General features: G+C 43.2%; 1 long non-coding RNA gene across 1 annotated transcript; it reads right to left on the bottom strand.

Annotated features, from left to right (window-relative positions):
- Positions 1 to 153: 153 nt before the first annotated feature.
- LOC137317666 (uncharacterized) lies at positions 154 to 11,377 on the bottom strand. Its single transcript, XR_010961739.1, has 4 exons — positions 11,306 to 11,377; positions 8,480 to 8,650; positions 3,292 to 3,386; positions 154 to 310 (listed from the first exon to the last, which is right to left on the bottom strand). It is a non-coding gene; the product is annotated as an uncharacterized lncRNA (long non-coding RNA).
- Between the last annotated feature and the right edge of the window lie 788 nt (positions 11,378 to 12,165).

The following is a 12,165-nucleotide window of genomic DNA, read 5'->3' on the forward strand; positions in this document are numbered from 1 at the left end:
TTGACTGTATTTTCAGTTTGATCCATTTCTTTCCGATTTGACCTGTTTCTGTTCTGTCACATTGAATGATTCTAAGATCTGATATCCTGTTAGTTACGTGATGTTTAAATAATCCAAACTCATTCTGTGTCCCTCCCACTTACCCGATGTTCCTGTCCACTGAAATGCCTCTCGTATTTTAACAACGAGCTGACTCCGTCCACCCCTCCTTCAATCGCCTGTTCGAGTCTGTCCCGGTAGAATTTCGTCAACTGGAACAGTTGGTAATCGTCGCACTTTGTCAGGAACTCAGTGATTGCAGTGTTCGCATCTATGGACAAAAATGGAGAAAACTAAACACATTATCGACTTTCTATCCGGGCAGCTACATTTCCTCTTACACCAAACGGCTGAAACCTCCTGTGAGCCACATTATCATACACCTTCTGAAAACCCATATACACCGCATGTGATACATTCCATTGATCTATATATTCACCTCTCAACAACGCTGTTTCAAATTTGTCAAATACGACATGTCTGCAGCGAATCCATCCCAGCCTCCCCTGATCATCCCTTGTATCTCGAAATGTTCACTAATTCGACCTGGAATTACAGATTCGAGGAGTTTGCCCACTACTGACGGAGACTAATTGGTCTCCAATTACCCGTTGACCCTCTCTCCCTATTATAACAGAGACATTACTTGGGCTCCTTCAGTCCACCTGGGTATTTTTGATAACAAACGAGGATTGAGAAATTGTGATCAGGGCCCCCCCTATCTCCTCTCTGACTTCCGTTAACAGCCTCGGGTGTGTTATCTCTGGGCCCAGTGATTTATCCACCTCGGCGATGTTTCTCAGATCCAAATCCTTCTCTACAGTTATCTCTAACTCTGGGCCCACATCCTCCTCCAGTGCACCAACATTTTCACTTCCACCATCATTTTTAGAAACTAAAGGAAATATTTTGCATCTCCCCAAAATTTCATCCACAACCAGTTTCCTCCAGTTTCCCCTCTATCTCACCTCCACTGATTGCTGGCCTGCAAAACCCACCGAGAATTGTGCTGCTTCCCTTCCTATTGCTGAACTGAGTGCATATGGATTCTATCTTATCATAGCTACCTGGAAGATCCTTATGTTCTAAACCTCTCCTTCTCTCGACCCCTCTGTTCGCCTTTCAGACTCTCCTTAAAACCTACCTCTTTGACCAAGCTTATCTCCAAATATCTCTTTATTTGACTCGGTGTCAAATTTAGTTTGATAATCGCTCCTGTGAAGCGCCCTGGGTCGTTTTACTACGTTAAAGGTGCTAAATAAATGCAAGTTGTTATTGTTCTAGTGCTGTCATAGAAAACGTTGTAAATACTGGCGTCCAGAACTGTTTGGAATGATTCACAAACACAGCACAGAAGCAGAACTCCCATTTTTTGATGTGTTGACCCGTTTTCGTTTCTTCATTTTTTTAAAATCCCAAGTGACTTTCTCTCTCAATACTTCAAAACCACCTTCCTTTTTTCCTGCAAATAACTTTTCACTATTTCATAAATCTTTTGTTTCTGCTCCAACAATTTTATTAATTCCAATCTTGAGCCTCAGATCTGGATACTTCCCACCCCCCAGTCATATCAACTGAAACCCTCCTGCTCCATTCACCCAGTCTGTAAAGCCATTGTTGATCAGTTCAGACCGTGACCGTCCCTTCCCTTCTCCCTGAACTCACTCTAGTCGCCAAGACCGTGAACCCTTCCCTCTTGCTCCATTCACCCAGTCTGTAAAACCATTGTTGGTCGGTTCAGACCGTGACCGTCCCTTCCCTTCTCCCTGAACTCACTCTCGTCCCCAAGACCGTGAACCCTTCCCTCCTGCTCCATTCACCCAGTCTGTAAAAACATTGTTGATCAGTTCAGATCGTGACCGTCCCTTCCATTCTCCTTGAACTCACTCTAGTCCCCAAGACCGTGAACCCTTCCCTCCTGCTCCATTCACCCAATCTGTGAAACCATTGTTGGTCAGTTCAGATCGTGACCGTCCCTTCCCTTCTCCCTGAACTCACTCTAGTGCCCCAAGACCGTGAACCCTTCCCTCCTGCTCCATTCACCCAATCTGTGAAACTATTGTTGGTCAGTTCAGATCGTGACCGTCCCTTCCCTTCTCCCTGAACTCACTCTAGTGCCCCGAGACCGTGAACCTTTTCCTCCTGCTCCAACCCTGCAGCTACACATTGAACTGCCTCATATTTCCCTCCTTATGTGGTCCAGTGTAAAACAGTGGCACCCCATCCACCACCCTAAACATTCACTCCCTTCACCACCGGCGCACAGTGGCTGCAGTGTGTACCATCCACAGGATGCACTGCAGCAACTCGCCAAACTTCTTCCACAGCACCTCCTAAACCCGTGACCTCCACCACCTGGAAGGGCAAGGGCAGCAGGCACAAGAGAACAACACCACCTGCACGTTCCCTTCCAAGTCACACACCATCCCGACTTGGAAATATATCACCGTTCCTTCATCGTCGCTGGGACAAAATCCTGGATCTCCCTTCCTAACAGCACTGTGGGAGAACCATCACCACACGGACTGCAGCGGTTCAAGATGGCGGCTCACCACCATCTTCTCAATGGCAATTAGGATTGGTAACATACTGGATTATAAGTAAATGCTGGCCTTGCCAGCGGCGCCCACATCCCATGAACAAATTAAAACAAATCCAATGATTACCACCTGGAGGCCTTGTTTTTTTGTCTAGAACTTAAATCTTAATATTCCCTCTACAAACGTATTGCTCTCCGTGTTACTGGTTCCAACCATAACTATTTTCTGCTCACCTTTCCCTCCCAGAGATGGTCCCACCTGTTCCAGGATGTTCTTCCCTCTGACACCAGGAAGGCAACTTGCTATTCCGGACCTGCTCAATGCTGCAGAAGAGTCTGTCTATTCCCCTGACCATAGAATATCCCACCACTATCGCTCGCCTATTCCTGTGCCCCACCTGCCTCTCACCCCCGTCCCACACCGGGTATATCTCTGCTCACGGTCTCACATTGTTACTCAGGAAAACCATCCTCTGAGCCACTGTCTCTATCCACCTTACAGCCCCCAACACCAGGTATCTATTGGATAGTTCCAGTATTCAGGAGGTCCCTCCACCTGTGACGACACTCTCCCTCTAAATGTTCATTCTCTTCCCTCTATCTACTCAGTATCTGTGCTGTTACCTCTTCCTGTGTGAGCTTCAGGTTCTTGCTCGAGATCTGGACCCTTTTTCATGACATAAAATATATTTTGAAGAATTTTGTTAACATACCTGTGTCCATTCGCATTCTTGTTGAAGATGTTGGATTTCCCCCCCTGTTTGAACCTTCAGCCATGGTGGTGACAAACGTTCCCAGATTCTGATGTCTGTAATAAATATAATATTAATAAGAGGGTTAGACAGAAATATTAAAATGAGCAGAAGAGCTTTGCCTTGTTAAACATGATACCTAGTCCCTCCTCCCCCATCAGTACAACAGCTGTTCGCTCTGGGATCGGGCATTTCCCGAGTGTTATGATCAACACTCCACATCAGGTGTGACACAGACAGCTGCTCAGTGAAACCCAGTGAGTCCCGCTGATCGTCACAACCCAGATCCACACGTCCTCCCGTCAGACGAGACGCTGCACTGGGGGCGTCCATTGGTCAGATTTATTCACGCAGTGCAAGCCCAAACCAGCCTTATTAGGAACATAGGAGCAGGGTAGACCATTCAGCCGCTCGAGCTTTTTTTGCCATTCAATGAGATCATGGATGATCTGTGTCCTAACTCCATTCACCCGCCTTGGCAAAATATCCCTTAATACCTTTGGTTGTTAAAAGTCTATCGATCACAGATTTAAAATTATTAATTGAGCTAGCATCTGTTGCTTTTTGCGACGGAAAGTTCCACACTTCTACCACCCTTTGCGTGAAGAAGTGTTTCCGAACTTCTCTCCTGAATGGCCTGGTACTGATTTTAACGTTATCTCCCCTTGTCACAGAATCCCCCTCCAGCAGAAAAAGTTTCGCTCTATCGACCCGATCGATTCCTTTCAAAATCCTCAATCAAATCACACCTTAACCTTCCATGTTCCAGGGATTACAAGCCTAGTTTATGTAATCTCTCCTCATAATTTAAGCCTTGGGGCCCTGGTAACATTCTGGTGAATCTGCGCTGCACTCCTTCCAAGGCCAATATATCCTATCGACAATGCCGTGCCCTGAACTGTACACAGTTCTGAGGTAGTGAATATTCTGGAGGGAAATATGGAGCGGGCTGACCATTGATAAATTAAATAACCCTTCACTCGGTTTTACACTGTCTGGGGCAATTGAATTATTTCATTTATAGATTTGTGCTTGATAGTTTAAATTTGTTGGAGGAGGATGGTGTATTCGACCGTATCAGACAGGTGGATAAGGCCAGGAAGTGATAGAGTACCGCGGTCACAGTTACAGAGGGCGAGAGAGAGGGATAAGGAAAGGGAGGGATAGAGTACCGCGGTCACAGTCACAGAGGGTGAGAGAGGGGGATAAGGACAGGGAGGGATGGAGTACCGCGGTTACAGTCACAGAGGGTGAGAGAGGGGGATAAGGACAGGGAGGGATGGAGTACCGCGGTTACAGTCACAGAGGGTGAGAGAGGAGGATTACGACAGGGAGGGATAGAGTACCGCGGTCACAGTCACAGAGGGTGAGAGAGGGGGATAAGGACAGGGAGGGATAGAGTACCGCGGTCACAGTCACAGAGGGTGAGAGAGGGGGATAAGGACAGGGAGGGATAGTGTACCGCGGTCACAGTCACAGAGGGTGGATAAGGACAGGGAGTGATAGAGTACTGCGGTCACAGTCACAGAGGGCGAGAGAGGGGGATAAGGACAGGGAGGGATAGTGTACCGCGGTCACAGTCACAGAGGGTGGATAAGGACAGGGAGTGATAGAGTACTGCGGTCAAATTCATTGAGGGCGAGATTTGTGACGGTGATTTGGGCCACTTCATTGCTGAGGTCGGGGCGGAAACTTGATTGAATTGGTTCGATTGTGGAGTTATGAGAAAGATGGGCAGATTTGGGCGGCAAGGAATAATGGAGAGGGAAGGTAGGTTGGAGATGGTGATCCACATGTGTAACTATTCAGCCACGTTTCAAACTGGCCGTGTCTCTTTGATCAAACCCTCCGCTGTGAAATACACAAGAGTAATTTGTGGGTTAATGTTATAGAAACAGGGAAACTCATTACACTGTCCATAACATCCCGCGGTCTCAGGCTGGGTAATTAGTGCGGGGCGACCGGAATCTCCCAGTTTCATCGGAGGGTTTCGCTTGTTGCATGCTACAGAACTAAAGCAAAGCTTCCAATATTCTCATTTTACAAAACTGCTTCAGAAAATGCAGCTTCTTCGCCATCTCTTTCTCTCAGTGAGGCTCTGTAACCTGGAGCTTGCCCTCTCACAGTCCCGTGCTGTTGTTACACAGTCCAGGCTGCCGATTCACTTCCTTGTGTGGTCACTGCTGAACGTATTTTTTAAATTCAGCACCGGAAACACAGGACACCATAAGAACATAAAAAACAAGAAATAGGAGCAGGAGTAGTCCATACGGCCCCTCGAGCCTACTCCGCCTATCCATTGATTCTCCTGGAGTCCAAAAATCTATGCATCTCAGCCTTGAATATATTCAGTGACTCAACATCCACAGCCCTCTGGGGTCGAGAATTCCAAATATTCACGACCCTCTGTGGGAAAAAAATCCTTCTCATCTCATTCTTGAATGGCCAACCTCTTATCCTGCGACGATGTAGACTCTCCAGCCAGGGGTCTTTAGTTTACTTTCAAATTCCATTTTCTCCCTTTTTTTCAATTTTTTGATCGTCCTTTGTTGGTTTCTGAAATTCTCCCAATCTCCAGGCTTATTACACTTCTTCGCAACATTATAGGCCTCTTCTTTCAATCTAATACTATTAACTTCTTTACATTCCAATGGGCGGATCACTTATCCCGTGAAGTTTTTATTTCTCAACGGAATGTATACTTGTTGTGAATATTGAAATATTTCTTCAAATGTTTGCCACTGATTTTCAACTGTCAAACCATTTTATTTTATTTCCCTCTTTTCCTTTGACAACTCGCCTGTCATACCTATGTAATTGGCTTTATTTAATTTTAAGATTCCAGTTTCTGACTTTAGAACGTTTCTTTCAAACTCAATGTGAAATTCTATCATATTAAGATCACTCTTCTCCAAAGGTTATTCTACTGTTAAATTTCTAATTAACCCAATCTCATTACATAATACAAGATCGAAAATAGAATGTTCCCTGGTAGGTTCAATGAAGTATTGCTCTTGGAAATCGTCTCGAATACATTCCATGAACTCGTCTTCAAAACTACCTTCGCCAATTTAATTTGCCCATTCTATATGCAGATTAAAGCCCCCATAATGACTGCATTTCCTTTGTTACAAGCTCCTGTTATTTCATGATTAATACTCTGTACATCTGTATTGGTAATATTAGTGGGGCAATACAATACTCCCACTTGTTATTTCCAATTTCCACCCATATTAATTCGACTTCCTGATCTTCCGCGTCGAGAGCCTTTCTCACCAAAAGACCATAAGAGATAGGAGCAGGAGTAGGCCATTCGGCCCCTCGAGCCTGCTCCGCCATTCAATGAGATCATGGCTGATCTGATTTTTACCTCAACTCCACTTTCCCGCCTTTTCCCTATATGCTTTGACTCCCTTGCTGATCATAAATGTGTCTAACTCAACATTGAATATATTCAATGACTCAGCCTCCTCAGCTTTTTGGGGTAAAGAATTCCAAAGATTCACGACCGTCTGGGAGAAGAAATTCCTCCTCATTACCGTCTTAAACGGGCGACCTCTTATTTCTGAGACTATGCCCCCTAATTTTAGATTCCCACATGAGCGGTAACATTCTCTCAGCATCTACCCTATCAAGTCCCCTCAGGATCTTGTATGTTTCAATAAGGTCTCCTCTCATTCTTCTAAACTCCAATGAGTTATAGACCCAACCGGTTCAATCTTTCTTCACAAGACAACCGTTCCATCCCCGGAATCAACCTCGTGAACCTTCTCTGAACTGCCTCCAATGCAAGTATGTCCTTCCTTTAATAAGGGCACCAGAACTGTATGCAGTACTCCAGATGTGGTCTCACCAGCACCCTGTACAGTTGTAGCATGACTTCCCAACTTTTGTACTCCATCCGCCTAGAAATAAATGCCAATATCCCGTTTGCCTTCCGGATTACCTGCTGCACATGTCCTTATGTCATCCTTTATTATTTGGGCTACACCCACTTCTTTCCCACTCTGCCCGTGTTTTCTAAAAGGTCATGTACCCTGTAGTATTTAGTTCCCGAACTTCGTCATTTTTCAACCAAGTATCTGTAATGGCTATTTGGTCAAACCCATATATCGCTATATGTGCAATTAATTCATCTATCTTGTTAAGAATGCTCCTTCGCATTCAGATAAAGAACCTTAAATTTTGACTTTTAACAAGTTTTTCCCCCTTTGACCTTCCTTGTTGTTGCATTATTATTAGTAAACTCCATGTCCCTTCCTGCCACACTCTGATTATCTTTACCCGGGTCACCAAACTGTTTCACTGTATTAACACTTCTCATTCGATTTCGAAATTTCTCCTCACCTGACCCCTCCCCCTTTTTCAGTTTAAAGCCCTACAGAGGAGAATAGTTGATGAAAATACCGACTGTGTAAAGGACAAACTAATTTTCCCCTATTAATGTTAAAAAAAAATTAATCGTTGAAACGTAGCTGATGGAAAGCTGACATCGCTCCAAGGAAACAAACCACTGACTCAGAGCTACACTGATCCCCAACTTAACCAGTCCTACGCCGACACCCTACTGACCCAGTCCCACAAAGACATCCCATTGACCCAGTCCCAAGCCCACAACTAACTGACCTAGTCCCACACCGACACCCCACTGACCCAGTCCTAAACCGACATCTCACTGACCCAGTCCTAAACTGACTCCTCGAAGACGCAGAAATACACCGACACCGCACTGAAATGTTGTTTTATTAAATGTGGTAACTTCCTCCTTACCATTTAAATGTTTAAATAAACTGATCCGTGACACATGATCTGCACCCAGGAGGTTATAAACCTCGGTAATTCGCCAGGGTGCTCTGTGTTGTATTTTTCACAACATGGCGCTGTGTGAACACCAACACTTTAATCCACACAAACTACACTGAAAGCAGCAGGAACCTTAGTCAACAGATACTTTCGTATCTTTGTTCCAGTGAGGCCATTGGGGAATAAATACCAGATCTCTGATATTACACCGAAGAAAAATACTTTTCATTATCGTCCTGTTGATTTGTTTTTACTGCATGATCTATTTCAAAAAAGAAATTATAACATCGAACATCGATCCAATAACGTTGAACTAAATCAAAATCATTGTGCTGTTTCAACTTACCCGATATCCTTGATCACTGAAAGGTTTCTTGTTTGTTAACAGAACGCTGCCTCTCTCCACATATTCATCAATTGCCTGTTCTCTTCTATTATATCCCGGGTGAACATCTTGATAGTTAACAGTCGGCAATCGTCGGAAATTGCAAGGTCTCGGAAATTGTGGGGCTTCGATCTGTGAAGAGAAAGTCAAGGAGAAAAAGACAGTGTGCATTACCCATTTGGTGTTAGTTTATTAACGCTGGAGGGGTATATTATCAACAGATTAATGATGGACCCTCCGACCTGTTGGTAATTTGTGCAGATACCTTTTATGTAAAGATGAGAGATGGACCCTCCTACCTGTTGGGAATTTGTGTAGTTACTCTTTATATAAATATTAGTGATGGACCCTCCTACCTCTTGGGAATTTGTGTAGTTACTTTTTTATCTGAAGATCAGTGATGGACCCTCCTTCCTGTTGGTAATTTATGTCGTTACGTTTTCAATAAATATTAGTGATGGACCCTCCTACCTGTTGGTAATTTGTGTTGTTACTTTTATATAAAGTTCAGTGATGGACCCTCCGACCTGTTGGTAATTTGTGTAGTTACTCTTTATACAAATATTAGTGATGGACCATCCTACCTGTTGGTAATTTGTATAGTTACTTTTGATATAAAGATCAGTGATGGACCCTCCTACCTGTTGGTAATTTGTGTAGTTACTTTTGATATAATGATCAGTGATGGTCCCTCCTACCTGTTGGTACTTTGTGTTGTTACTTTTTAAATAAAGTTCAGTGATGGACCCTGCTACCTGTTGGTAATTTGTGTAGTTACTGTTTATATAAATATTAGTGATGGACCCTTCAACCTGTTGGTAGATTTAGTGGTTATTTTTTTATGTAACGTTCAGTGATGAACCCTCCTACCTGTTTGTAGTTTGTGTGGTGACTTTTTATATAAAGATTAGTGATGGCCCCTCCCACGTGTTGGTAATTTTTGTAGTTACTTTTTATATAAAGATTAGTGACAGACCCTCCTACGTGTTGGTAATTTTTGTACTTAGTTTTTATATAAGGATAAGCGATGGACCCTCCTACCTGTTAGTAATTTGTGTAGTTACTTTTATATGAAGATTAGTGATGGACCCTCCTACCTGTTGGTAGTTTGTGTCGTTACTTTTTATGTAAAGATAAGTGATAGACCCTCCTACCCGTTGGTAATGTGTGTAATCACTTTTCATCTAAAGCATGGTGATGGACCCTCCTCTCTGTTGGTGATTTGTGTTGTTAATTTTTATATAAAGATATTTGATGAATCTTCTTACATGTTGATAATTTCTTTAGTTACTTTTTGTATAAAGATTAACTGGTGGACCCTCCTACCTGTTGGTAATTTGTGAAGTTACTTTTACATAAAGATTCGTGAAAAACCCTCCGACCTGTTGGTAATTTGTGTAGTTACTTCTTATATAAAGATTAGTGATGGACCCTCCTACCAGTTTTTAATTGGTGCAGTTACTTTTGAAATAATGATTAATGATAGACCCTCCTACCTGTTGGTAATTTGTGTACTTACTTTTTATATAAGGATTAGATGGACCCTCCCAGCTGTTGGTAATTTGTGAAGTTACTTTTTATATAAAGATTAGTGATGGACCCTCCTAACCGTTGTTAATTCGTGTAGTTTATTTTTGTATAAAGAATTGTGATGGACCCTCCCACAGTGTCGTAATTTGTGTAGTTACTTTTTATATAAAGATTAGTTAATGGACCCTCCTAGCTGTTGGTAATTTGTGTAGTTACTTTTTATATAAGGATTAGTGATGGACCCTCCTAGCTGTTGGTAATTTGTGTAGTTACTTTTTGTATGAAGATTATTGATTGACCCTCCACCTGTTGACATAAAAAGTATCCCCACAAATTACCTCAATTAATGAACAGGATCCTCCGATCTGCGTGAAAGATTGTTTCCACCCTAAAGCGGTTTCCATCAAAACATTCCGGATTTATTTTTCTCTCTAAAGGGAGCGGCGTCTCTTTTTTTAGTTAATTCAGTTTGGCAAACAACTTCCTCATTAATGCGAACTTATTTCAGCAGAAGCGGAATTTCCTGCCCTATTTTCGAAGCTAATGCACATCCGTTTCGAACTGATATTGCCGCATTAAACAGTAATTAATTATTGTAATTAATATGCATCAAGTTTTGTCTCCGAAATTGCTCCTATCCTGTAAGTGGATCGCGTTCAGCCCGGCCTCAGGTAACCAGGGGCTAATTTTCCAGCTGCCCGCAGAGATCGATAATCAGCCAGTGCGAATATGTGAACCCTTCACTGAGCTGTACTGTGTGTTCTGTCTGAACAGTTGGTCCCGCCTTTGATCAGTTAAATAAAAGTGTACCGGGCACCAAACGGGCCAGTGAGTAAAAAGAGCCAGTGTTACATAAAAATAAATACATATGGACTGAGAAATGACGAGGTATCCACCCCTGTTTGCTGAACTTCAAATTCCAAAATAGAGTGGAGGCGCCGCTGGAACAGGACGGGGTAAATCCCCAGAGTTCATGTTCCTGCATTCGGTCCCGTAGCCGCTCTTACATTACTGTGTCTGTGGGGAGACGAGTGGAGACCAGGAGAGGGTTTCGCCCTGAAATTCGGGTGTAAAATATCATGCCTTCAGTCACTGTCCGAGCGAACACTTAGTGAATTGTTACACCCGCGATTAATAAAGAGCTCCCCTCGCCGGGGAACATATCTGACCGCGGGAAATCGGCTTTAGAAAAAAAGAGGAAGGGAAGAAAACGATATTAAAATAACAAAATGAAGCTGAGAAGCTACATTAACTTACCTTAATCCCGCAAGGATTTTCTGTCTCTCAATGTCTGTGTAGATTTCGCAACTTATATCCTTGTTATTTCATTACAACCAATCAGGTAGAAGTTCCTTGTTTTATTTGAACAAGTCACGAATTGTGATTTTGATCTGAGCCTTCTGATGTGAGATTCTGAACTCCGCCCTCTGTGTGAAAGCTGCTGTCAAACCTCAGGATGGATTTCAACTCAAACATTCCTCGTTTGTTTCAGAACAGGGAGCGGCCTTTCCAGTGGAATCTAATCGAACCGGTTTGACAGTTCGCTGCCACTTCAACTGTGAACAAAGTTAGTTACACATTTAACTTAATCTCTTCTTGTTCGAGGGAAGTTCAGTAAAACAGATACTTGGTTAGAAAGAAATTGTTACATTTCCATCTGGGACATTGTTTGCTAAAAGTCCCATCGATTTCCTGATGTTTTTGCGCTTTCAAACCAGGACCCAAGAACCAGTGTCTTGTCAGCGAGCTGAGGGGATGGCTGTTTCTGTAAGTGAGGACATTAACTATTTAACCGCTGAATTAAACTATCCCTGAGCATCAATCACCTCCGTGACTGGGGGAATGAGCACTGACTTTCCACAATTACATTTATCATGGTAAATATTCAGCAGATACACCCGTTACATTGTTAAATCCAGAAAGGACTATTCCTGTGCTGTGGTGTGTATAAAGATTGGATTATCCTCATTTTCAGGGGGTTTCTCAGACCGTTATAAATATCCCTTTGCCCTGGCTCTGTACTTGCTCAAAAACGTTAACTTTTTGTATACCTTCCAGTTCTAAAGAAATGTCTTCGACCTGAAGCGTTAACTGTGTTTCGTTCTCCTCAGATAATG

This window comes from Heptranchias perlo, unplaced genomic scaffold (genome assembly GCF_035084215.1).
Source record: "Heptranchias perlo isolate sHepPer1 unplaced genomic scaffold, sHepPer1.hap1 HAP1_SCAFFOLD_63, whole genome shotgun sequence".
NCBI lineage: Eukaryota > Metazoa > Chordata > Chondrichthyes > Hexanchiformes > Hexanchidae > Heptranchias > Heptranchias perlo.